Raw genomic sequence first — 26,682 nt, forward strand, 5'->3', positions numbered from 1 at the left:
CACGCCGTTCGCTCTCGCTGTCGCGAGGATGGACGCTCCCGTAGCGGTCGGCGTCGCCACCGGTTCCGCTGGGGCGGCGGTTGTCTTCTTTGCGCCTCTCACCTGCGGTGCTGCTGGGACAACCGCTGGGATAGGCGCGCGAACGTCCTTCTGCGAGGTCGCAGGAGTGTTCGCGGGTACGACTGCGCTGAGGCCTTGGGCGAAGACTGCTCGCAGTTGCCTCAAGGCCTCCTCCTTCTCTGCAGCCACGGCGGCTGCGAAGGCAGCCCTCTCCGCCGCCATGACGGCTTTGAGGGCTGCTGTGGCCTCCTTCACGGCGGCGCCGAGTCCGAGGTCACACTTCTTCACGGGAGGGCGAGCTGCGTCCTGGCTGCCCGTTTCCGAGCGGCCGTCCCTGCCCCTGGCAGGTGGATCTGCTACTGCGCCGTCCCTCAGCTGCGCCGGGCTGCTCTGCGCCCCACGCAGTTTCCAACGTCGTCTTCTTTTCTGCTGCTGCGTCGGTACGGCCGCGGCCGCTTCGCCGCCCCCGGCATGGGTGCGGCTTGAGAAAGCCGCACAACCGCGCCAGCTGGCGACGTGCGGGCCGCCACACCGGACACAAGTCGGCAGAGCGTTGCTGCCGCGGTCGCAGGCGCGGCTGTCGTGCTCGCCTGAGCACTTGACGCACCGCGCCGCGTTGCGGCAATACTTCGCTACATGGCCCTCGCCCTGGCACCTGAAGCACTGGGGCAGAGGGTCCATGGCGGTTGGGAGAGCCTCTGTCGTCACCGGAAAGCCCAGCAACTTCCGCAAGTGGAAGATGTCGCTCCCACCGTCGACCGTTTGCACGGTCACGGCATAGAGCGGCGCCCTCTTCCTGTTGGTCCGGTTGTGCAGCCTTGCGGTTGCACAACCAAACCCGGCTCGCAGCAGCCATTCCCGGACCGCTGCCTCGTCACAGCACCAAGGTAACCCCCTGAGGAGTGCCTTGGTCGTCTTCATCCTTCCGACGGAAGGTACCTTATCACGCGCCGGCGGCGCGTCGACGACGTGGTCGGCCACTGCGACCTTGATCGCCCTGTGGTCGGCCACGTTTGCGGCTCGAACGCAGATCAGCGAGTCTGTATCGACAGACTCGTAGACCACCTCGTTCCGAGCGCAACTCGTCGTGGTGTCGAACAGCGCTGTCCACCCGCCTTTGCACTTGACGTACAAAGGGGGAACAGGCCGCGACTCGTCTTCACGGGAGTTCCTCGCATGGTCGGCAGACTCAGTGAGATGCACAACCGAAGGACCCTTCGTAGCGGCAGGTTTCCTCTGCGCACCCTTTTTTCCCATGCTGCGAGGCGCGGAACACGACAATTTGCACGCGTTGTAAGAACAACGCACGACAATCTGCTCTCCGCGGCGCCCACAGCACAGAAAACCTCTTCACGAGCTCTCAACGGCCGAGTAGGCTAAGCGCGCAACGGCAACGATGCGCTCGCCTCGCCAGCTCAGGCCGCTAGAGCCCCTTTAACACCAAACGACACAAGCCGTCCGTTGAGCAGCACCAGAGTGGTTGAGCCGTTTAAAAGCTATTAGGTGCAGTAGGCCGACGCTCTTTAATGGCCAATGTGATATTCGGTGGGGGCACCCTAAAATACATGGAATCGTGTTTTCCGCCACAGAAACGATAGTTCTAGTGACCGGCTCAGCTACCACACCGATGGTACCATGTGGGGGAGATTCAACGTTGACAGCAGAGGTGAATGCTTCCCAGTCTGCCTTGTTTAGAGTCCATCTTGGTAGATGCCTGGAGGAAAGGCGCTGGGGGAGTGACAGGAAGAAGGGAAAGCGGTCACTACTACACAAGTCATCGTGGGCTCTCCAGTGGACAGGTGGGAGAAGTCCTGGGCTGCAGAGGGATAAATCAATGGCCAGTAAGTGTCATGAGCCTCAACCATATGTGTGGGTGCCACCGTATTTAAGAGGAAGAGGTCGAGTTGAGACAGGAAAGTTTCGACATCTCTACCTCTGCCAGTAAGCACAGTGCAAACCCAAGAGGGGTTATGGGCGTTAAAATCTCCCAAAAGTGTGAAAGGTTTAGGGAGTTGATGAATCAGTACAGCCAATGCGTTCAGGAGTACTGCACATACTGGAAGAAGGTATTCGTTGCAGACAGTTATTTCCGCATCGTCATTATCCGGACAGCCACAGCTTCAAGAGGGGTTTGGAGGGACACAGGTTCACTGCCTGCTGAGTTCAGGACATAAACTCCACATGACACTCTTATAGTCGATACAGTTCTTGAAATATCTCCTATAGCCGCGAAGGGCAGGGGTCTGCATTGACAAGAACTACACTCCTGGAAATGGAAAAAAGATCACATTGACACCGGTGTGTCAGACCCACCATACTTGCTCCAGACACTGCGAGAGGGCTGTACAAGCAATGATCACACGCACGGCACAGCGGACACACCAGGAACCGCGGTGTTGGCCGTCGAATGGCGCTAGCTGCGCAGCATTTGTGCACCGCCGCCGTCAGTGTCAGCCAGTTTGCCGTGGCATACGGAGCTCCATCGCAGTCTTTAACACTGGTAGCATGCCGCGACAGCGTGGACGTGAACCGGATGTGCAGTTGAAGGACTTTGAGCGACGGCGTATAGTGGGCATGCGGGAGGCCGGGTGGACGTACCGCCGAATTGCTCAACACGTGGGGCGTGAGGTCTCCACAGTACATCGATGTTGTCGCCAGTGGTCGGCGGAAGGTGCACGTGCTCGTCGACCTGGGACCGGACCGCAGCGACGCACGGATGCACGCCAAGACCGTAGGATCCTACGCAGTGCCGTAGGGCACCGCACCGCCACTTCCCAGCAAATTAGGGACACTGTTGCTCCTGGGGTATCGGCGAGGACCATTCGCAACCGTCTCCATGAAGCTGGGCTACGGTCCCGCACACCGTTAGGCCGTCTTCCGCTCACGCCCCAACATCGTGCAGCCCGCCTCCAGTGGTGTCGCGACAGGCGTGAATGGAGGGACGAATGGAGACGTGTCGTCTTCAGCGATGAGAGTCGCTTCTGCCTTGGTGCCAATGATGGTCGTATGCGTGTTTGGCGCCGTGCAGGTGAGCGCCTCAATCAGGACTGCATACGACCGAGGCACACAGGGCCAACACCCAGCATCATGGTGTGGGGAGCGATCTCCTACACTGGCCGTACACCACTGGTGATCGTCGAGGGGACACTGAATAGTGCACGGTACATCCAAACCGTCATCGAACCCATCTTCTACCATTCCTAGACCGGCAAGGGAACTTGCTGTTCCAACAGGTCAATGCACGTCCGCATGTATCCCGTGCCACCCAACGTGCTCTAGAAGGTGTAAGTCAACTACCCTGGCCAGCAAGATCTCCGGATCTGTCCCCCATTGAGCATGATTGGGACTGGATGAAGCGTCGTCTCACGCGGTCTGGACGTCCAGCACGAACGCTGGTCCAACTGAGGCGCCAGGTGGAAATGTCATGGCAAGCCGTTCCACAGGACTACATCCAGCATCTCTACGATCGTCTCCATGGGAGAATAGCAGCCTGCATTGCTGCGAAAGGTGGATATACACTGTACTAGTGCCGACATTGTGCATGCTCTGTTGCCTGTGTCTATGTCCCTGTGGTTCTGTCAGTGTGATCATGTGATGTATCTGACCCCAGGAGTGTGTCAATAAAGTTTCCCCTTCCTGGGACAATGAGTTCACGGTGTTCTTATTTCAATTACCAGGAGTGTAGGTTTCCTGGAGAGCAATGCAGAAAGCATGTGTAAAGATGAACAGTTGCCGTATCTCAGCCAGGCGGTGGAAAAAACCGCCGCTATTCCACTGAGGATGACGTTAACGCGTGGCTGAGAAGGCATGAAGCATGCAAGGAGGCACGGTACGCCTCAGGGTCACCTGCTGCCACTGACAGCTTGTATCCATTTCTATTGTGGATGAGACATCAGTGAAATCCAGGTACTCGTGGGATGCGGAGATCTCCACCTCATCCGCAGGTGCAGAATTGGTAGGGTGTGGTGGTGTTGAGGCCACCAGAGGGTCCTTTTTCCTTAGCAGACTTCTTTGTTTGTTTGCCCTGTATGATCACCAGCAAGAGATGACTCAGTCCGCTTCATTGCGGATCATCCGCCCTGATGCCACCAACTCCTATCAAGGACTCTCCCCACTGGCGCCATCCATCCACAGCACGGGTCACCTGGTATGATGGCCATTGCCAGGAGTCCTGATGCCCCCAGGTAGACAGGCATCTACTCCTTGGTGTATGTGGAGAGTTTACAGCTCAGGCATCAGCAGTGCGATCCCTGTGTTGTCAGGGGACTACCAACAAATGGGTACGTGATGGCCTCACCACAATGGACTGACTACTGTGCTGGATATTGGGCTCAGAGAATCCCAATACTGTCATGGGGGCGAAAGAGGACAGCAGACAACGGAAAAATATGACATACACTGGAAAGTGTCCTAACCCAAATAGTTGAATAGCAGGTGGAGGTGCAAAGCCATGACAAGAGGTTCAGGAGATCGAATATAAAGGCACTACGGATATGCAGGACATGCAGCTCTACTGTATGATTAAATGATGATGGCGTCCTCTTGGGTTAAATATTCCGGAGGTAAAATAGTCCCCCATTCGGATCTCCTGGCGGGGACTACTCAGGAGGACGTCGTTATCAGGAGAAAGAAAACTGGCGTTCTACGGATCGGAGCGTGGAATGTCAGATCCCTTAATCGGGCAGGTAGGTTAGAAAATTTAAAAAGGGAAATGGATAGGTTAAAGTTAGATATTGTGGGAATTAGTGAAGTTCGGTGGCAGGAGGAACAAGACTTTTGGTCAGGTGATTACAGGGTTATAAATACAAAATCAAATAGGTGTAATGCAGGAGTAGGTTTAATAATGAATAACAAATAGGAGTGCGGGTTAGCTACTACAAACAGCATAGTGAACGCATTATTGTGGCCAAGACAGACACAAAGCCCATGCCTACTACAGTAGTACAAGTTTATATGCCAACTACCTCTGCAGATGATGAAGAAATAGATGAAATGTATGACGAGATAAAAGAAATTATTCAGGTAGTGAAGGGAGACGAAAATTTAATAGTCATGGGTGACTGGAATTCGTCAGTAGGAAAAGGGAGAGAAGGAAACATAGTAGGTGAATATGGATTGGGGGGAAGGAATGAAAGAGGAAGCCGCCTTGTAGATTTTTGCACAGAGCATAACTTAATCATAGCCAACACTGGGTTCAAGAATCATAAAAGAAGGTTGTATACCTGGAAGAATCCTGGAGATACTAAAAGGTATCAGATAGATTATATAATGGTAAGACAGAGATTTAGGAACCAGGTTTTAAATTGTAAGACATTTTCTGGGGCAGATGTGGATTCTGACCACAATCTATTGGTTATGAACTGCAGATTGAAACTGAAGAAACTGCAGAAAGGTGGGAATTTAAGGAGATGGGACCTGGATAAACTGAAAGAACCAGTGGTTGTAGAGAGTTTCAGGGAGAGCATAAGGGAACAATTGACAGGAATGGGGGAAAGAAATACAGTAGAAGAAGAATGGGTAGCTCTGAAGAACGAAGTACTGAAGGCAGCAGAGGATCAAGTAGGTAAAAATACGAGGGCTAATAGAAATCCTTGGGTAACAGAAGAAATTTTGAATTTAATTGATGAAAGGAGAAAATATAAAAATGCAGTAAATGAAGCAGGCAAAAAGGAATACAAACGTCTCAAAAATGATATCGACAGGAAGTGCAAAATGGCTAAGCAGGGATGGCTAGAGGACAAATGTAAAGATGTAGAGGCTTGTCTCACTAGGGGTAAGATAGATACTGCCTACAGGAAAATTAAAGAACCTTTGGAGAGATGAGAACCACTTGTATGAATATCAAGAGCTCAGATGGCAACCCAGTCCTAAGCAAAGAAGGGAAGGCAGAAAGGTGGAAGGAGTATATAGAGGGTTTATACAAGGGCGATGTTCTTGAGGACAATATTATGGAAATGGAAGGGGATGTAGATGAAGACGAAATGGGAGATAAATTACTGCGTGAAGAGTTTGACAGAGCACTGAAAGACCTGAGTCGAAACAAGGCCCCGGGAGTAGACAACATTCCATTTGAACTACTGATGGCATCGGGAGAGCCAGTCATGACAAAACTCTACCATCTGGTGAGCACGATGTATGAGACAGGCGAAATACCCTCAGACTTCAAGAAGAATATAATAATTCCAATCCCAAAGAAAGCAGATGTTGACAGATGTGAAAATTACCGAACTGTCAGTTTAATAAGTCACAGCTGCAAAATACTAACGCGAATTCTTTACAGACGAATGGAAAAACTGGTAGAAGCCGACCTCGGGGAAGATCAGTTTGGATTCCGTAGAAATGTTGGAACACGTGAGGCAATACTGACCCTACGACGTATCTTAGAAGAAAGATTAAGAAAAGGCAAACCTACGTTTCTAGCATTTGTAGACTTAGAGAAAGCTTTTGACAATGTTGACTGGAATACTCTCTTTCAAATACTGAAGGTCGCAGGGGTAAAATACAGGGAGCGAAAGGCGATTTACAGTTTGTACAGAAACCAGACGGCAGTTATAAGAGTCGAGGGACATGAAAGGGAAGCAGTGGTTGGGAAAGGAGTAAGACAGGGTTGAAGCCTCTCCCTGATGTTATTCAATCTGTATATTGAGCAAGCAGTAAAGGAAACAAAGGAAAAATTCGGAGTAGGTATTAAAATTCATGGAGAAGAAGTAAAAGCTTTGAGGTTCGCCGATGACATTGTAATTCTGTCAGAGACAGCAAAGGACTTGGAAGAGCAGTTGAACGGAATGGACAGTGTCTTGAAAGGAGGATATAAGATGAACATCAACAAAACCAAAACGAGGATTATGGAATGTAGTCAAATTAAGTCGGGTGATGCTGAGGGAATTAGATTAGGAAATGAGGCACTTAAAGTAGTAAAGGAGTTTTGCTATTTAGGGAGTAAAATAACCGATGATGGTCGAAGTAGAGAGGATATAAAATGTTGACTGGCAATGGCAAGGAAAGCGTTTCTGAAGAAGAGGAATTTGTTAACATCGAGTATAGATTTAAGTGTCAGGAAGTCGTTTCTGAAAGTATTTGTATGGAGTGTAGCCATGTATGGAAGTGAAACATGGACGATAACTAGTTTGGACAAGAAGAGAATAGAAGCTTTCGAAATGTGGTGCTACAGAAGAATGCTAAAGATAAGGTGGGTAGATCACGTAACTAATGAGGAGGTATTGAATAGGATTCGGGAGAAGAGAAGTTTGTGGCACAACTTGACTAGAAGAAGGGATCGGTTGGTAGGACATGTTTTGAGGCATCAAGGGATCACAAATTTAGCATTGGAGGGCAGTGTGGAGGGTAAAAATCGTAGAGGGAGACCAAGAGATGAATACACTAAGCAGATTCAGAAGGATGTAGGTTGCAGTAGGTACTGGAAGATGAAGAAGCTTGCACAGGATAGAGTAGCATGGAGAGCTGCATCAAACCAGTCTCAGGACTGAAGACCACAACAACAACAACGGACAGCTCATGCACCACGTAAGGCGCCCTTCCACATATGGCCCGCAGTTCTGTAGAATTTTGAATGTGGCAGGTCACACCATAAAATGGGACCTGAAGTTACAGTGTGAGACTGCTTTTAGTCGCCTCTTACGACAGGCAGGGATACCTCGGGACTATTCTAACCCCCGGACCTGCAGGGGGACACTCAAGGCTTGATTTCATTTATATAGACAGGAGAGATGTAGATGGTTTAACTACGCATGAAGATGGAATTCAAGGTAAAATTCGCAAGCGTAGAGCAAAAAGAATTACAGGGTTAGGCTGGTGATTGTTAGTCAGAGTTTGCAATAACACCAAGTTTTGTTTGTCAGTTAAAGAAGCCTTCTTATCCTGAAAATAATAATAATATTCTCCACATGTAATTAATATATAAATGCTGTGACTATTAAATGATCATGTAACTTTCTAATTGATATAATTTGTTAATGTAGCACTCAGCCATTATTGAGACCTATGTAATTGTAATTGTCATTGTCTATTAATGGTTATGGATCATGAAGTTTTAAATGAACTTAATTTATGAAATCCCTTTTCACAAGTTATTTAGTTGTTAATAGGACCCAAGAAAACTGCTATTTATTAAATTCATGCTTAGTAATAGTAAGCTTTAGCCGCTGGTGCAAATTGCTGTAAACCACATGGAAAAATGCCGTCATCTAAAGAGGTGAGTGCGAAACTTAGGGCCAAACCAGAGACACTGACACGTGACAACGTGTGATGTACGCTAATCCAGTAAATTCCGTTGCACAAATCAGTTTCTGTATCATTTGTAAATTCTTAGTCAACTATACAGTCAGATAGCTTATTCAGATGTTAGTAAAATTTTTCATGGAACGGTCTGTTGAAGGCTTAAAGGACAGTGAAACTGATACTCATACAACACGCACAATGTATTATGCAAGCTGGATTCCATTTACTGATAGGTTGCTTATCGAGTCCATTTTCACAGACTAACATAGGCATACTCGTTGTAGCTACGTTACATATATTAGTTATAATTTCTATACAGAATGTGCCACAATCAGTGCCATCCGCTTGGGGTGACACGCTGAGAGAGCACGCAAATCGCCGCAGCTGTAAGATTTCTTTACAGAAGGTGCCAAAATTAGTGTCATCCGCTCGGGGCGACAAACTGAGAGCTGCACAATGGGAGGCCATGTGAAAGACCGGTGCACTTTCTAACAAACCTACCACAACAAGGGTCAAAATTTAATAATGATTGTGGTGTTGCTCGCGCTGCTAAATACTGCATTTTCGGGCAACAACAAAGTTATTATGTGGCAGGTGTCATTAGAGCACAGTTAATAAAGTCATTTCGTGTAATAATGAATAAACTAGGCACTCATCTTTTCGTGTTTCCCACGCTGGTCTCGTTGTAAAATCATGGCTCAATCGTCGAAAATCTAGGTGGTGATGACTCCAAGCTCGGATGCAAAAAAGCCTAGGTTTTATTCTGCTATATTGAAAAGTTTCGTAGATGCGCATCACAAACCATTCTTGAAGATTACACTTTTGCAGGACAATGGTGATGTAAAAAAGCAATCAGCACTCCGAAATTAAGTTACACTTCTTTTTTATTACTTTTGCTACGATATTACGTAACACACGAAACATCACTTCACGATACAAAACATACTCGAAAACATCTTCCTCACTGTTTAAGTTCACGTTTAATAAACTGGCTACAATATGCGTCTTTCCAACATGACGTCCAAGACTTGACTTTCTCAAGGTCCGACTCTCTAACTACTAACTGCTTACGCGCCCAAAAATAAAGAGTTAGAAGTACGTCAAAGATCATAGTGGCAAAAGAAAGAATACACATAACAATAATATCATTACAATATAAACATATCGATGTATCAAAGTACCTCTACATTAATCAAATCAAATCTGAATGTTGTCTCAGAAATATGTTAACTACTTTACAGAAACACAGTAGAATATTGCTGGTATCGAGAGGTTAAGTTGAGGTGCCGTAATGGTTGCGTAATTCAAGTACCATTACAACATACACATCAAACCTAGAAGCGAAAACTGACAGGGGTGAAAGTCTTACGAAGGAAAAGAGTGTTGATGGAGAGGCAGCCCACATGATAACTCGCTTGCGTGGAAACATGTTCTCGAGACAGCTATTGATGTATCTGTCTATCGTATAACATTTTGGAAACATTTTATAAATTTCATTTTAGATATTACTGGGTAATTAAGTATTTTATGAACTTGTGCATCAGCTGTATTAGTGAACTATACGGTTAATGTGGGACTCGAAATTCTATATTATTTATTCTCAAAAGTTATGGCATTCACTTTCTCAGATTTTTAGTTCGCTCCACTTTAAAATTACTAAGCGATGAGTTATAATGGCCTTGAAAATACGATGACGGAGATTAACAAAGACTGGTCAGATCTTTTGACACAGGTTTATTACTCCATTTCAAGATTTACGTGATCTCTTTCGAAATACTCCCCTCCTGCTTGAATTCACTTTTTATAGAGTTGCTGCCAGTCCTGAAACACATGGTGCAGGACATACTTTACAGGTCCTTGAGAACTGCCTCACTTTGCCGGCCGCGGTGGCCGTGCGGTTCTGGCGCTGCAGTCCGGAACCGCGGGACTGCTACGGTCGCAGGTTCCTGCCTCGGGCATGGGTGTGTGTAATGTCCTTAGGTTAGTTAGGTTTAAGTTGTTCTAAGTTCTAGGGGACTTATGACCTAAGATGTTGAGTCCCATAGTGCTCAGAGCCATTTAAACCATTTGAACTGCCCCACTTTCTTGAGCAATCCTTCAGAGTTCTCAAATCAAATGCCCTGAAGCTTTGCGCTTAGTGATGGGAACAGGAAAAAGTCACAGGAGGCGGTACGTAAATAATGTTGAACTGAGCCAGAAAACGCATGACTTGATATGCATAGTGACGCCGCACAGTCCGAAAAAGTAATGGTCGTTTCTTTGTAATGTGATTCCTCTTTTTATCCAATATTGAGATATAGTATGCTGCTGTTAGAGAAGTGTGTGTGTGAGGGGGGGTGGGGACGGAGGGGGGCAACTGCATGCAGGTAAAGCATTCCAAGACACAACAAATGTGAACACCCATCATTTTCTCTGCAGATGAAACAAGTTTTGTCTTTTTTCTGTTGGAGACCCTCTAGATTTACACACTGTGCTAGTTTGTTTTCCGTCAGAAACATAGCGATGCAGCCATGAACCATCACCGTTGATAATCTATTCAGACACGCTTGTGCTCTATCACGAAAGAGACACAACACCTCATGGCTTGTTTCGATTCGCATTGTCGTTTGTTCGGGAATCAACAGACGTGGCATCCAACGGGCACGAATACGTTCCATGTGGAGATGATCAAACATAATCCTGATGACGCTGAAGTATGAAATTCTCAACGCTTCAGTGAGGTTACGTAACTTTTTTGCGCCGATCCGTGAACAACGCAGCAACGGTCTTGATGCCGACTTCAGTCACAGCAGAACGCTTGTTGCAGCTTTTCGTAAGTTTCAGTTTGTGTATGGTTTAAATGAACACAGACTTGACCCCCTTTCGCGTCACATCCATTGTCTTGTATGTGAAATGCAAAGAGTGTCTACAGATTACGCGGCCCCTGCCCCAACAACTCCCCCCCCCTCCTCCCCCAGAGGTTCGGGTCCTCCATCGGGCATGGGTGTGTGTGTTGTTCTTAGTATTAGTTAGTTTAGTTTGAGTTACGTTGAGTCGTGTGTAAGTCTAGGGACCTATGACCAAAGCAGTTTGATCCCATAAGAATTCGCATACATTTGAACATTTAGAGAGTGCTGCCGCCTACGGACGTTGTACATAAAATCCCACTCTTTTCAAATATTCATGACACAGACAGGATACTACGGCGGAAAGTGCAGGAGAAAACCAGTTTTTGTTGATTAGCACTCATAATTAATCTTACAGTCCAAGTAGCGACACAGGGTTTGCGTCACAGAGCCTTTCACTGATTACTGAAAAAATCGTGCTGACATGAGGTATCCTCATAGCGCTTAACCCAAATTTCTTGGCAAGTTTATTTAAGAAGCAGTGACTATACGTCTGCAGTGCGCACACTTGCTATCTTCCACATGATATTTCAGCACTCGGGTAAGGATACCGTGACGGATTTACTGAGACGCAGTTTGGTGTGGCAGCGTTGTAGTTTTCAGGTTCACTAAAGCTCATAGCTTAGCAATTTTCAAGTGATATGCACAACAAAAGGCAAGTATATTCGCCCGTCACGAATCGAGCCCTATAATGTATGATTCAGCACGCTATTGGTGTTTTTTTAGGCACCAAGTATGCGTAATATTCAGTCGGTACTAGTTAGAAATGCTTCACAGAAAAGATACCATTACGCATACGAACCTTCTCTCACGTCTTTACGTAGATTGTAAAAGACATAGTTGTGTTATCCAAGGTTGCCTTATCGAAAACTGATAAACTTCAGTGCGAAGATTATACGAAATTTATCTGAACTTGGATTAAGGTTCTCACAAATAGGTAGTAGGCTTTTAATTGAAGCCTTACACATCGGCCAGCTCAGCACTGTTTGTTGCTGTCATGTTCACCTTCAACTATAGACAAGAAGTTAACGTACGATACTCCACTTCGGGGACTTACAAGTATCCATAAAACAGTTCCAGTTCCGACCCTGTTAGAAACCAGCGTACTATCTGTGGTGTCACCGCCAGACACCACACTTGCTAGGTGGTAGCTTTAAATCGGCCGCGGTCCATTAGTACATGTCGGACCCGCGTGTCGCCACTGTCAGTAATTGCAGACCGAGCGCCACCACACGGCAAGTCTAGAGAGACGGACTAGCACTCGCCCCAGTTGTACGACGACGTTGCTAGCGACTACACTGACGAAGCCTTTCTCTCATTTGCTGAGAGATAGTTAGAATAGCCTTCAGCTAAGTCCATGGCTACGACCTAGCAAGGCGCCATTAACCATTTCTAGAGAGAGTCTCACTTGTATCATCAAGAATGCTCTATACAAATGATGAATTAAAGTTAAGTATTCCAGAAGCTACGTACTTTTCTTTATAGCATTCATTACGTATCCTGTTTCAGACCTCACGCCCATCTGCGTGAGCATAACGCGTGCCTTTCGGTTACTTCCGAGTGGCGTGGCTGTCTTGCTACGCCACAACACTATCCCTACTTTTAAATCATTTTCTTGAAAGAAAAAACACCAAACTGCATTATATTTCTTCGCAACGTGAGAGCTAGAGGGGAGGGGTGGTTGCTGGCCCCCTTGCACCGCGCCCTCCTTGACATACACACTCCTGGAAATTGAAATAAGAACACCGTGAATTCATTGTCCCAGGAAGGGGAAACTTTATTGACACATTCCTGGGGTCAGATACATCACATGATCACACTGACAGAACCACAGGCACATAGACACAGTCAACAGAGCATGCACAACGTCGGCACTAGTACAGTGTATATCCACCTTTCGCAGCAATGCAGGCTGCTATTCTCCCATGGAGACGATCGTGGAGATGCTGGATGTAGTCCTGTGGAACGGCTTGCCATGCCATTTCCACCTGGCGCCTCAGTTGGACCAGCGTTCGTGCTGGACGTGCAGACCGCGTGAGACGACGCTTCATCCAGTCCAACATGCTCAATGGGGGACAGATCCGGAGATCTTGCTGGCCAGGGTAGTTGACTTACACCTTCTAGAGCACGTTGGGTGGCACGGGATACATGCGGACGTGCATTGTCCTGTTGGAACAGCAAGTTCCCTTGCCGGTATAGGAATGGTAGAACGATGGGTTCGATGACGGTTTGGATGTACCGTGCACTATTCAGTGTCCCCTCGACGATCACCAGTGGTGTACGGCCAGTGTAGGAGATGGCTCCCCACACCATGATGCCGGGTGTTGGCCCTGTGTGCCTCGGTCGTATGCAGTCCTGATTGTGGCGCTCACCTGCACGGCGCCAAACACGCATAAGACCATCATTGGCACCAAGGCAGAAGCGACTCTCATCGCCGAAGACGACACGTCTCCATTCGTCCCTCCATTCACGCCTGTCGCGACACCACTGGAGGCGGGCTGCACGATGTTGGGGCGTGAGCGGAAGACGGCCTAACGGTGTGCGGGACCGTAGCCCAGCTTCATGGAGACGGTTGCGAATGGTTCTCGCCGATACCCCAGGAGCAACAGTGACCCTAATTTGCTGGGAAGTGGCGGTGCGGTCCCCTACGGCACTGCGTAGGATCCTACGGTCTTGGCGTGCATCCGTGCGTCGCTGCGGTCCGGTCCCAGGTTGACGGGCACGTGCACCTTCCGCCGACCACTGGCGACAACATCGATGTACTGTGGAGACCTCACGCCCCACGTGTTGAGCAATTCGGCGGTACGTCCAGCCGGCCTCCCGCATGCCCACTATACGCCCTCGCTCAAAGTCCGTCAACTGCACATACGGTTCACGTCCACGCTGTCGCGGCATGCTACCAGTGTTAAAGACTGCGATGGAGCTCCGTATGCCACGGCAAACTGGCTGACACTGACGGCGGCGGTGCACAAATGCTGCGCAGCTAGCGCCATTCGACGGCCAACACCGCGGTTCCTGGTGTGTCCGCTGTGCCGTGCGTGTGATCATTGCTTGTACAGCCCTCTCGCAGTGTCCGGAGCAAGTATGGTGGGTCTGACACACCGGTGTCAATGTGTTCTTTTTTCCATTTCCAGGATTGTAGATGCCCTTGTCCATTATTTCTCCACTAGCAGCCTGCTACCATTTCATGGTCGACGAAAGTTTTTTTTTTTTTTTTCAAGATAGGAATTAAAAATTTGTCTACTCCTCGCACTTGCTAGTCCAAGCAGTAATTATATACTCATATACTGGAAGGTGGTTACTATTTTGTATACACCTTCGGTGACGCAGCAATGAAGGATTAGGATGTAGAAAACGTTGGGCGGGGACATGAGGCAGGCGCCGCGTCCCCCCACGTGTCTCAGCCGCTGCCCGCCTCAGCGGGCTTTAACGAGATGCCACCGAACCGCACGTCGGGCTGATTAAAATCGTAAAACTCTGGCCGAAGGCGCGCGAGATGGCCGCTCCCGTAAAACAGCCGGCCCGGCCTCTTAGCGCCTTCCATTCCACGGCCCATCTGGGGCGTTTCTGCCCTGGGCTAATGTCCTGCGGGCCCGCACTAACTTTGCATGAATATCTTAGGGAAAAATTCTCTGGCCTGCGAGGAAAGGCGTTCGCCGTGTCTCTTGCTTCGACTTGTCGTGACTTCCTCAGACAGGTCGAGACTATCGTTCCTGAAACTGCCTGTTTTCCTGAGAAACATCACGAATTGGCAGTTCATTAATAAGTAGAATTATACAGGATGTTAGAAAAAGGTACGGCCAAACTTTCAGCAAACATTCCTCACACACAAATAAAGAAAAGATTTTATGTGGACATGTGTCCGGAAACGCATAATTTACATGTTAGAGCTCATTTTAGTTTCGTCATTATGTACTGTACTTCCTCGATTCACCACCAGTTGGCCCAATTGAAGGAAGGTAATGTTGACTTCGGTGCTTGTGTTGACATGCGACTCATTGCTCTACAGTACTAGCATCAAGCACATCAGTACGTAGCATCAAAAGGTTAGTGTTCATCACGAACGTGGTTTTGCAGCCAGTACAAATGCGGAGTTGGCAGATGCCCATTTGATGTATGGATTAGCACGGGGCAATAACCGTGGAGTGGTACTTTTGTATCGAGACAGATTTCCAGAACGAAGGTGTCCCGACAGGAAGACGTTCGAAGTAATTGATCGGCGTCTTAGGGACCACGTAACATTCCAGCCTGTGACTCGCGACTGGGGAAGACCTAGAACGACGAGGACACCTGCAATGGACGACGCAATTCTTCGTGCAGTTGACGATAACCCTAATGTCAGCGTCAGAGAAGTTGCTGCTGTACAAGGTAACGTTGACCACGTCACTGTATGGAGAGTACTACGGGAGAACCAGTTGTTTCCGTACTATGTACAGCGTATGCAGGCACTATCAGCAGCTGATTGGCCTCTACGGGTACACTTCTGCGAATGGTTCATCCAACAATGTGTCAATCCTCATTTCAGTGCAAATGTTCTCTTTAAGGATGAGGCTTCATTCCAATTTGATCAAATTGTAAATTTTCACAATCAACAAGTGTGCGCTGACGAGAATCCGCACGCAATTGTGCAATCACGTCATCAACACAGATTTCCTGTGAACGTTTGGGCCGGCATTGTTGGTGATGTCTTGATTGGGCCCCATGTTCTTCCACCTACGCTCAATGGAGCACGTTATCATGATTTCATACGGGATACTCTACCTTGGCTGCTAGAACATGTGCCTTCACAAGTACGACACAACATGTGGTTCATGCACGATAGAGCTCCTGCACATTTCAGTCGAAGTGTTCGTACGCTTCTCAACAACAGGTTCGGTGACTCATGGATTGGTAGAGGTGGACCAATTCCATGGCCTCCACGCTCTCCTGACCTCAACACTCTTGACTTTCATTAATGGGGACATTTGAAAGCTCTTGTCTACACAATCCTGGTACGAAATATAGAGACTCTTTGTGCTCGTATTGTGGACGGCTCTGATACAATACGCCATTCTCCAGGGCTGCATCAGCGCATCAGGGATTCCAAGAGACGGAGGGTGGATGCATGTATCCTCGCTAACGGAGGACATTTTGAACATTTCCTGTAACGAAGTGTTTGACGTCACGCTGGTACGTTCTGTTGCTGTGTGTTTCCATTCCATGATTAATATGATTTGAAGAGAAGTAATAGAATGAGCTCTAACATGGAAAGTAAGCGTTTCCGGACACATGTCCACAAAACATGTTTTCTTTCTTTGTGTGTGAGGAATGTTTCCTGAAAGTTTGGCCGCACCGGAACGAAAACAATTGTCCTTAGGAAGAAGATCCAAGGAAAAACAATATTTTTTAAGTTCGTGGGTAGTTGTACACCGCTGGCCATTTGAATTGCAAGTCCAACAACGGCGGACGCTACAGACATCAAATTATCATGCTGAGTACTTGAATCGCCTTGCTACATCCGCAGGACAGGACAGACAGAATCAATTTTGGAAAGGGGCCAAAATAAGGGGCTGTCAGTTACTCTAGAACGTACATCTTTATTATTTGATCAAACATTACAAGAGCTCAAAAAAAATTTTTTTAAACACAGAGCTTTAATCTTTGGGTCGTAATTACCTGCTGAAAACCACTTTAATTTAAAAGCAAGCATAAGCATAAATTTAAAAGGCAAGCCTTATCTTGAAACAGTTCTTTACTTAGGCTGAGGTAAACAAGTTATATTCAAATCGGCTGAAGGCCGAACACTTAAAACTCCAAAACATAAATTTTTTTAAATACCAAAGTCCTTACGTGAAACAGTTCTTTAATTTAGGCTGAAGGCCTTAAGAACAAACGACTGAAACACAAACCGGCTGAAAGCTGAAGACTTAAAAATAGAATAGGTTAAAGTAAACAAGTTAAAATCAAATCGTCTGAAGCTCAAACACTTAAAAATACCAAAAATTTTTAAATGCCAAAGGGCTTACGTGAAACAGTACTTTAAACTATGCAGAAAGTCTTAAGAGTAAAACAAATCTAATTTAAAACACAAACCGGCTAGAAGCCATACAAGTACCAACAACAAGAACAAATTAAAAAAAAAAAATAAGCAGTAGACAGAAGAGCCCGCATATGTTAGGGGGTCGGCCTGTAATTCAAACACTACCGCTCGCTTAGGCGAGGCAGGCAGTCGGGCCAACCATTCACGATCCGACGACAACCCAAGCGACCGAGAGTCAGCGGACCCACCGACAAGATAACTTCCACTTCACCCTACCAGGGCACAACAGGGAGTTCAACGGAACATCGTAGAAGATATTGGCACCCACAACAAATCGTACACGGAGCTGTCAAACTACTCACCATGCTGGACAGCAACAACAAGATGAGGACACTACATTGCCTGAAATTTACGTCAACGCCCAGGGCAGGTAACTGATACGTTAATGGCCAGAAGGCAGAAGATTCCGCTGGTGCACTTCAATACAAATATCCAAATACAGTGAAACTCCACCGGAGGGGGGCTAGAATTTTCCAACTAGAAAACCACGTTGTTGCTCGCGGCAATATCCCAACAGCCGACAACCAACTCCAAACGATACAATTTGAACAGTCTTGACTTGCTGGTAGGTTAAATAAAAACTCAACTTTGTTGTCTAGGGTCGGTGAGCCACGGACCTCGTGGCAATGGGAACAGCGCGGCACTCTCCGACACCGCGTTGGGACCTCCAGCGGGCCCCGGCCAAACTACGTCCCGCGGAGAATTCCTCACTGCTCCACGGCAACCGACCGACTCGGTACACAACATCACGCTGACAGCATTTGAAATACCTTATCAGTCGAAATAGCACAAACTACACACAGTTTCACCAACACTTTCACGTAGAACTAGACAATACTAATGGCAGTGACAGTTCAATTGTGGTGTCACCGCCAGACACCACACTTGCTAGGTGGTAGCCTTTAAATCGGCCGCGGTCCGTTAGTATACGTCGGTCCCGCGTGTCGCCACTATCAGTGATTGGAGACCGAGCGCCGCCACACGGCAGGTCTAGAGAGACTTCCTAGCACTCGCCCCAGTTGTACAACCGACTTTGCTAGCGATGGTTCACTGACAAAATACGCTCTCATTTGCCGAGACGATAGTTAGCATAGCCTTCAGCTACGTCATTTGCTACGACCTAGCAAGGCGCCATTACCAGTTACTATTGATATTATGAATAATGTACCGTCAAGAGCGACGTTCACCAGTTATGAATTAAAGTTAAGTATTCCACCAGCTACGTCCGTTTTTCTAAATTCTGATTTCCTTGTCCTGTTTCAGACCTCACGCCAGCCTGCGTGAGCTAAAACGCGTGCCTTTCGGCTTCCTCTAATAATCACAGTGTTGGCTCTCCTGCCAACCCACAGCAGCAATAACAAGGACGAATCACGACTCAACACACGCAGCCAACCCATAAGCGATTGCCGGCCAACACACACGTCGTCCGACCAGACGACCGACCATCGACCAACCAAGACGGTCCGCACTCAAGTGATATGTATCGGCAACCGTCGGGCGTGTCATGGCTGTCCGGACCTCACTGCAGCCGCGCCCCGACTGAACTTCTGCCGCGTCCTGACTCAAACACTCTGGCAGTGTTTGAGTCAGGACGCGGCAGGGCGTTGCAGCTAACTGGCAGAGCCGAACTCACAACACACGACAACCGGGAAGTAATAGCAGTCAGCAAAGATAATACGCTAGGGCGTATATCGATAAACGCCGCTGCTGCCGCTCGCGGGCTCACAAGGCGGCAACTCAGTGACCCCAGTAATTGAAATTAACATAACGAGGTGGTAGTACAGTAAAAAGAGGATATCAAATGAGATATGGCACGAAAACGAGCCATGCACGGCTCAGTACTGTGTGCTTCGATGTGGAAATGATCGTTGAAACGCATCTTGCTATGCAACATGAGCTGCAGTTAAAATATAAGACCAGATTTGGGCTACTCAGAGCATCGCTAGTACGAGGGCAGGTCAATAAGTAATGCAACACATTTTTTTCTGAAAAAGGGGTTGTTTTATTCAGCATTGAAATACACCAGGTTATTCCCCAATTTTTTAGCTACACAACACTATTTTTCAACGTAATCTCCATTCAATGCTAAGGCCTTACGCCACCTTGAAATGAGGGCCTGTATGCCTGCACGGTACCATTCCACCGGTCGATGTCGGAGCCAACGTCGTACTGCATCAATAACTTCTTCATCATCCGCGTAGTGCCTCCCACGGATTGCGTCCTTCATTGGGCCAAACATGTTTCATCGCCTGTAACAATCTTTGACAAGAAATTGTCACCCTCAGCCACATGACGAGCAAGCAATTCCGCACAGATTGTTCTCCTTTGCTCTTTATGGTGTTCGGTTAGACAACGAGGGACCCAGCGGGAACAAACCTTTGAAAATCCCAACTGGTGAACAATTGTGACAGCACTACCAACAGAGATGTCAAATTGAGCACTGAGTTGTTTGATGGTGATCCGTCGATCATCTCGAACGAGTGTGTTCGCACGCTCCGCCATTGCAGGAGTCACAGCTGTGCACGGCCGGCCCGCACGCGGGAGATCAGACAGTCTTGCTTGACCTTGCAAGGATGATGACACACGCTTTGCCCAACGACTCACCGTGCTTTTGTCCACTGCCAGATCACCGTAGACATTCTGCAAGCGCCTATGAATATCTGAGATGCCCTGGTTTTCCGCCAAAAGAAACTCGATCACTGCCCGTTGTTTGCAACGCACATTCGTTACAGACGCCATTTTAACAGCTCCATACAGCGCTGCTACCTGTCGGGTGTCAATGAAACTATACGAGACGAAGCGGGAATGTTTGAAAATATTCCACAAGAAATTTCCGGTTTTTTCAACCAAAATTGGCCGAGAAAAAAAATGTGTTGCATTACTTATTGAACTGCCCTCGTAGTATGAACGTGGGCTGTCCGGAAAGTAACATCCAATGTGTCACGAAATGGAAACGACAGTAAAGCTTTGCAAAAATGTACTGGGCATGTACCAGCATGCCTGTCGATCGCGAAACGTCACTCTGTTCAGTTCTGAGCAAAAGTGGGCACGTTAAGATGACTACTACAATAGTGTCTCCCACGAATTATCGGCGCCTGCTGCGAGTTTACGCCTGACAGCATGCAACCCCACATAACGTAACTGTAATGCATTTCCTTCTCCATGACAATTCTTGGCCACACACTAAAAGGGTAATGAGAACGCCCCCTGCCCCGCTTGCGGTGGGAAGTATTCGATCACACGTCGTAGAGCCTGGAATTGGCTCCCTCTATATTCCTATCTGCACAACATGGACCACAACGTTTTTGAACAGGAATCGAACCGCTGGCCAGCCTAGAGAAGTGCCGGAAAACATAAGCGGCTGCCTACTGTTATCGAGGGTATTGGACAATCGATAGGACGCCATAAAAAATATCTGCGATGGAGCGGTGACTATGTAGAGAAGCGGTAGGAACGTGTAGCAAAACTGTTGCCAACAAACTTTTTATAAATTTTCAATGTGGCTTGAAGTTTGTGACTAGTCGGACCTTACTTACTGTATAGTCCTCGTATTACATGCGTATCAATAACAAAGTCTCTATGAGTTCAAAACTGACGTGCATTCTGCAGTAAACTGGTCGTCGTATGTACGTATGACAAGTCATACGTTAGATGGCCGTACCGGTCGGTGACTTTGGAGAATCTGACAGCAGTGTCTAATGTGACCAGAAACTGTGGCTGTTTACCGTTTCATAATACGATCTGTGTACCGTACAGATACAAATCAGTGTTGAACTCACAGAGATTTTATTATTGACACTCTAGTTATTTGATGGGGATAAGAAAACTACGTATGCCACTACCGATCTATGCTGGAATACCAGTCTTACTGTTAAATATCTTAAATGTAGTTCATGATGCACGGTAAGATCTCTTTTACCGAATAAAAGCTGCGGTGCATCAACATTCCAGACTTTGGAAACGATTAGTATTTCATGGCAGCCACACGAAGTAGGTACGCCCAACGGCAGTACTGGACACTGGAGTTGCACAGTTCGTCTTGTAAGTCGAGTTCCGGTTCTGTCCATCGTATCACAATTGATGCACTCGTGTGCAGAGGTTAGAAGGAGAACGAACGTTGTGAATTTGCAAGTGTCATCGCTGCACGGGCTCAGCTACTGGAAAACTACACTACTGGCCATTAAAATTGCTACACCAAGAAGAAATGCGGATGATAATCGGGTATTCACTGGTCAAACATATTATACTAGAACTGACATGTGAATACAATGCGGTCGTGCATTATCATGCTGAAATGTAGGGTTTCGCTGGGATCGAATGAAGGGTAGAGCCACGGGTCGTAACACATTTGATATGTAACGTCCACTGTTCAACGTGCCGTCAATGCGAACAAGAGGTGATCGAGACGTGTAACCAGTGGCACCCCATACCATCACGCCGGGTGATACGCCAGTATGGCTATGACGAATACACGCTTCCAATGTGCGTTCACCGCGCTGTCGCCAAACACGGATGCGACCATCATGATGCTGTAAACAGAACCTGGATTCATCTGAAAAAATGACGTTTTGCATTCGTAGACCCAGGTTCGTCGTTGAGTACACCATCGCAGGCGCTCCTGTCTGTGATGCAGCGTCAAGGGTAACCGCAGCCATGGTCTCCGTGCTGATGGTCCATGCCGCTGCAAACGTCGTCGAACTGTACGTGCAGATGGTAGTTGTCTTGCAAACGTCCCCATCTGTTGATCCAGGGATCGAGATGTGGCTGCACGATCCGTTACAGCCATGGGGATAAGATGCTTGTCATCTCGATTGCTAGTGATACGAGGCAGTTGGGATCCAGCACGGCGTTCCGCATTATCCTCCTGAACCCACCGATTCCACATTCTGATAACAGTCATTGGATTTCGACCAACGCGAGCAGTAATGTCGCGATACGATTCACCGCAATCGCGATAGGCTACAATCCGACTTTTATCAAAGTCGGAAACGTGATGGTACGCATTTCTCCTCCTTACACGAGGCATCACAACAACGTTTCACTTGGCAACGCCGGTCAACTGCTGTTTGTGTATGAGAAATCGGTTTGAAACTTTCCTCATGTGAGCACGTTGTAGGTATCGCCACCGGCGCCAACCTTGTGTGAATGCTCTGAAAAGCTAATCATTTGCATATCGCAGCATCTTCTTCCCATCGGTTAAATTTCTCGTCTGTAGCACGTCATATTCGAGGTGTAGCAATTTTAATGGCCAGTAGTGGAGAATGGAGTATCATAGTGTACACAAACGAATAATCTCTATTTAGAATATTCTGTATGTTAACGAAAGCCTTTACATCTGTGACTTTTTCGAGTAGGGCACTGTCTCTGATGTCTTCATGGCTCTATTTTCCAAAATAGATAATTCCATACTGCATGTTGTTCGTGCTGTCTTGACAACACGAAAACGAAGGGTATCCGGCTGGCCAAGAAGTTTTGCTGATCGCCCACCCATTGAAACTAAGTCACCATGCGTTGTGGAAACACAAGCATACCAACACTCGCCATAAACAGTCATCAGTAAACTTAGGGATTGAGCTGAAGCTGCCTGTAGTGATGTATCTGTGTTCGTCATCCAAGCTCATTTCGATTCGATCTGCTAGGTTGGAGCCATTGTTGCTGCCAAAGGTGGCAACGCTGTATACTAAATTTCATTCATCTAGAAAGTTAATCATTTACTCTTCATACTATATAATATAAACAAACAGTACATAAAATTTCGATATTTTTTCTCCATTCCGTTGATGGAGTTTTAATAGTCCGTTGTATACACATATTGGCGAATAGGAATAATTTCCTGAATCTAGTGTAAATGAGAGAAGATATTTCTGAAAAATTTGATTCCTTCGTTAAATTGTTACTTCTAATCTGCTTTTGAACTGATACAGCAGAAGCTGGCGATGGTCGTTCCAAAGGTAAAATTCTGTCGCTAGGAGATCTTTGAGGATCTGAACATGGGCGAGGAATAGAAGTACGATAATGGCAAATGATTTGCCTGCATGTCGGTGAATACGTTGAGCGTAGACTTAATAAAAGCAAAAAAGAAAAAAAAAATGAATACACCTTTTGAAAAAAAGAGTGTTATTTAAATGTCAAATGGAGGTAATATATTAAACAAAATAAAGAAAATGTGTACAATAATGGGTAACTACAGCTGGATAACATGTAATACCGTTTTGTTCCAATCCGTGCATTGTCACATGCTTGCATTCCCCTTGTCGTGCCCCAACGTGGACGACGCGTCGTTGTTCAATCCCTTCCTTTCATAACACGCCTGTCCTCTTATGGTGTCCCAGGGATTGAAGACAATTCCTGCTGCGACTAATGTCTGAAGTAGTGCTGAAAGCATCTGACACCATGAATCCTGCAGGGCTGTCCATGAAACCAATAAATCCATAAGAGTAAGAGGGTATGGATGTCTCTTCTGAAAAGTACGTTGCAAGGCAACAAAGATATGCTCAATAATGTTCATGTCTGAAGAGTCTGGTGGCCAGTGGAAGTTTTTAAACTCAGAACAGTGTTTCTGGATCCACTCTGAAGCAATTTTGGACGTGTGGGGTGTCGCATTTATCTGCTGAAATTGCCAAGTCCGTCGGAATGCACAATGGACATGAATGGATGCAGGTGATCATACAGGATGCTTACGTACGTTTCACCTGTCAGAGTTGTATTTAGACGAGTCAAGGGTCCCATATCACTCCAACTGCACAAAGCGAACACCGTTACAGAGCCTAAACCAGCTTGAACAGTCTCATGCTGACATGCAGGGTCCACGGATTCATGAGGTTGTCTCCACACCCGTACACCTCTACCCACAATTTGAGACCGATTCGTTCGATCAAGCAACATGTTTCCAGTCATGCAATCATCAATAGTCCAATGTGGACGGGCCCGGGCGAGGCGTAAGGCTTTGAATCACGCCGTCATCAAGGGTACGCGAGTGGGCCTTCGGCTCCGAAAGCCAATATCGATGTTGTTTCGTTGAATGGTTCGCACGCTGACAATTGTTGATGGCCCAGCATTGAAATCTTCAGCAATTTGCGGAAGGGTTGAACTTCTCACGCTGAACGATTCTCTTCCGTCGTCATTGGAATCGTTCTTGCAGGGTCTTTTTTCGGCCGCAGCGATGTCGGAGATTCGATGTTTTACCAGATTCATGATATTCGTGGTACACTTTTGAAAGGGTTGTACAGGAAAATCGCCAATTCATCTCTGTCTCGGATATGTTGTGTCCCATCTTAGGTGCGCCGACTTTAGCACCACGTTCAAACTCACTTAAATCTTGGTAATCTGCCATTGTAGCAGCAGTAACCTACCTAACAACTGCGCCAGACACTTGCTGTCTTACTCAGGCGTTGCCGACCGCAGTGCCGTATATTGCCTGTTTACATATCTCTGTATTTGAATGCGCATGTCCATACCAGTTTCTTTGGCGCTTCAGTGTATTTGCAATTTGTTGACATAGAATTTTAGTCCGTTGTAATTCGGTCCATCCGTGGGCCTGTGTAATCTGACAAGTTAAAGGGAGGGGGCTACGGACAGATTTCCGCTGCCCTGGTCGGCCACGGGTCTGGATCCGCTCTCTTAGCGACTTACCGACGGGCCGAACGACGTGTCAGTATTAGTAAAGGCTGAGCCATTTCAAGCCCGTCTGCTGATGGTTTGAAGCCGAAGCTGTAAAACAGTAATAACTCTATTGTACGTATCTTACATTCTTAAACACATCTGGCTTTATTGTGATGGCTGTGAACATTTAAGTTGCGAGCTTGCTCCGCACTAACCTGTTGATGTTTAATGGATTAGTTTTTAAGTGCCATGACGCGTTTTGGTCTTAAATATCTTGTAACCTGAACTGCTATCAGTTGAAGACTTAGTGATACCGGTGGCACACGTTTCTTAATTACTGTTGTTCAAAAATGGTTCAAATGGCTCTGAGCACTATGGGACTCAACTGCTGTGGTCATAAGTCCCCTAGAACTTAGAACTACTTAAACCTAACTAACCTAAGGACAGCACACAACACCCAGCCATCACTACTGTTGTTAGTTGGAAGCTTATTAACAGAGTTTGGTAGGTACCAGGTGCGCATTTTTCAAAAACTGCAAATGTTATTCAAACTGTTTTGAAAAGGAAAATGGTTGTTGACACATGGTTTAGAGAGCTCCAGGTGCGCATATTTTGAAGTTGCAAATTTCGTTTAAATTATTTTAAAAAGATAAATTGTTATTGACATGTTGTTTAATAAGCGGTAAGCGCATATTTTCTTAAATCTAAAATGTATTGAAATTCTTACGAACATCTGCTTTACTGAGTGTCTTGACGTATTTTTCTTAACTACAAATAGTTTACTATGTAATCAGCATTTCATTCGAATATTTCATACAGGAAGAAATTTGCTTAGTTGTACCTATGCACTCATAGGTTAAACTTGTACAAATAAATTGTTATCTAAAAAGCTGTTAATGACGTTGCTGTCGCTGGGCTATCCCTCCCACAGCAAAACCTCGTGTGTTGACCCCTGTAACCTGTCGCTATAACCGTGATTCCATTTATCTTTTTCAATTCAGATTTAAATGTTTCACGTTATTTGCAGACATTGGGTTACTGAGGCGACACCTCGACGTTAAAAGATGTAATCAATCATGTTCGTCATTGCTCCCAATTAAGAGGACGTTACTCGCTGCGCAGACGCGTTTTAAGTCATCAGCGTCTCGAATGGTTTGATGCTCCCCTTAACATTTTCTAGTGATAGTAATTCCATCTGTATGTAACCAACACGACTATATTGTACACATTCTGTTCATGTATTCTAGCCTTTCTGTGCCTCTTTTACTTTTACCCCACTACTGAACTTCCCAGCGGCTTTACAATCGTTTATGGATGCCATAGTGAAGTTCATACCAACATGTCCATTCTTCTGCAAACTGTCTTCCATAGTCTTATTTCATATGTTGTTTTGAATCCTCCTTTATGTCTTATTTTATTTGTCCACTGTTCCTTAAAGTGTTTCCAGTTTATCACTTCTAAACGGTGGTTTGGTTTCGGCGTACACGTTCAGGGCCATTTTCTTCACTTCTAGATCAGTATGATACCAAGAAAGCCCTTCCATTGCAGAAAGATTTAATTGCCTATTCCAGTCTACGTTCGAATCAGCCTTGGGTATCCGGTGTAATACTGTTACCTGGATAGGAGGACTCTTTCACAACCATGTCATTTCCCAATTTCGAGCTAGTCAATTTGCCTTCCTACCGTCTTCGTTTTGTTTGTTCTTAAGTCTTATTGGGATAGAAGTTGCATGACACTCGACGTCAACAGAAGTAATCTGATGTTAGTTAGTTGTCACCATCTCTACTCTGGATGACGAAGGTGTTCTGGCTTCGGTCA

This window comes from Schistocerca cancellata, chromosome 8 (genome assembly GCF_023864275.1).
Source record: "Schistocerca cancellata isolate TAMUIC-IGC-003103 chromosome 8, iqSchCanc2.1, whole genome shotgun sequence".
NCBI lineage: Eukaryota > Metazoa > Arthropoda > Insecta > Orthoptera > Acrididae > Schistocerca > Schistocerca cancellata.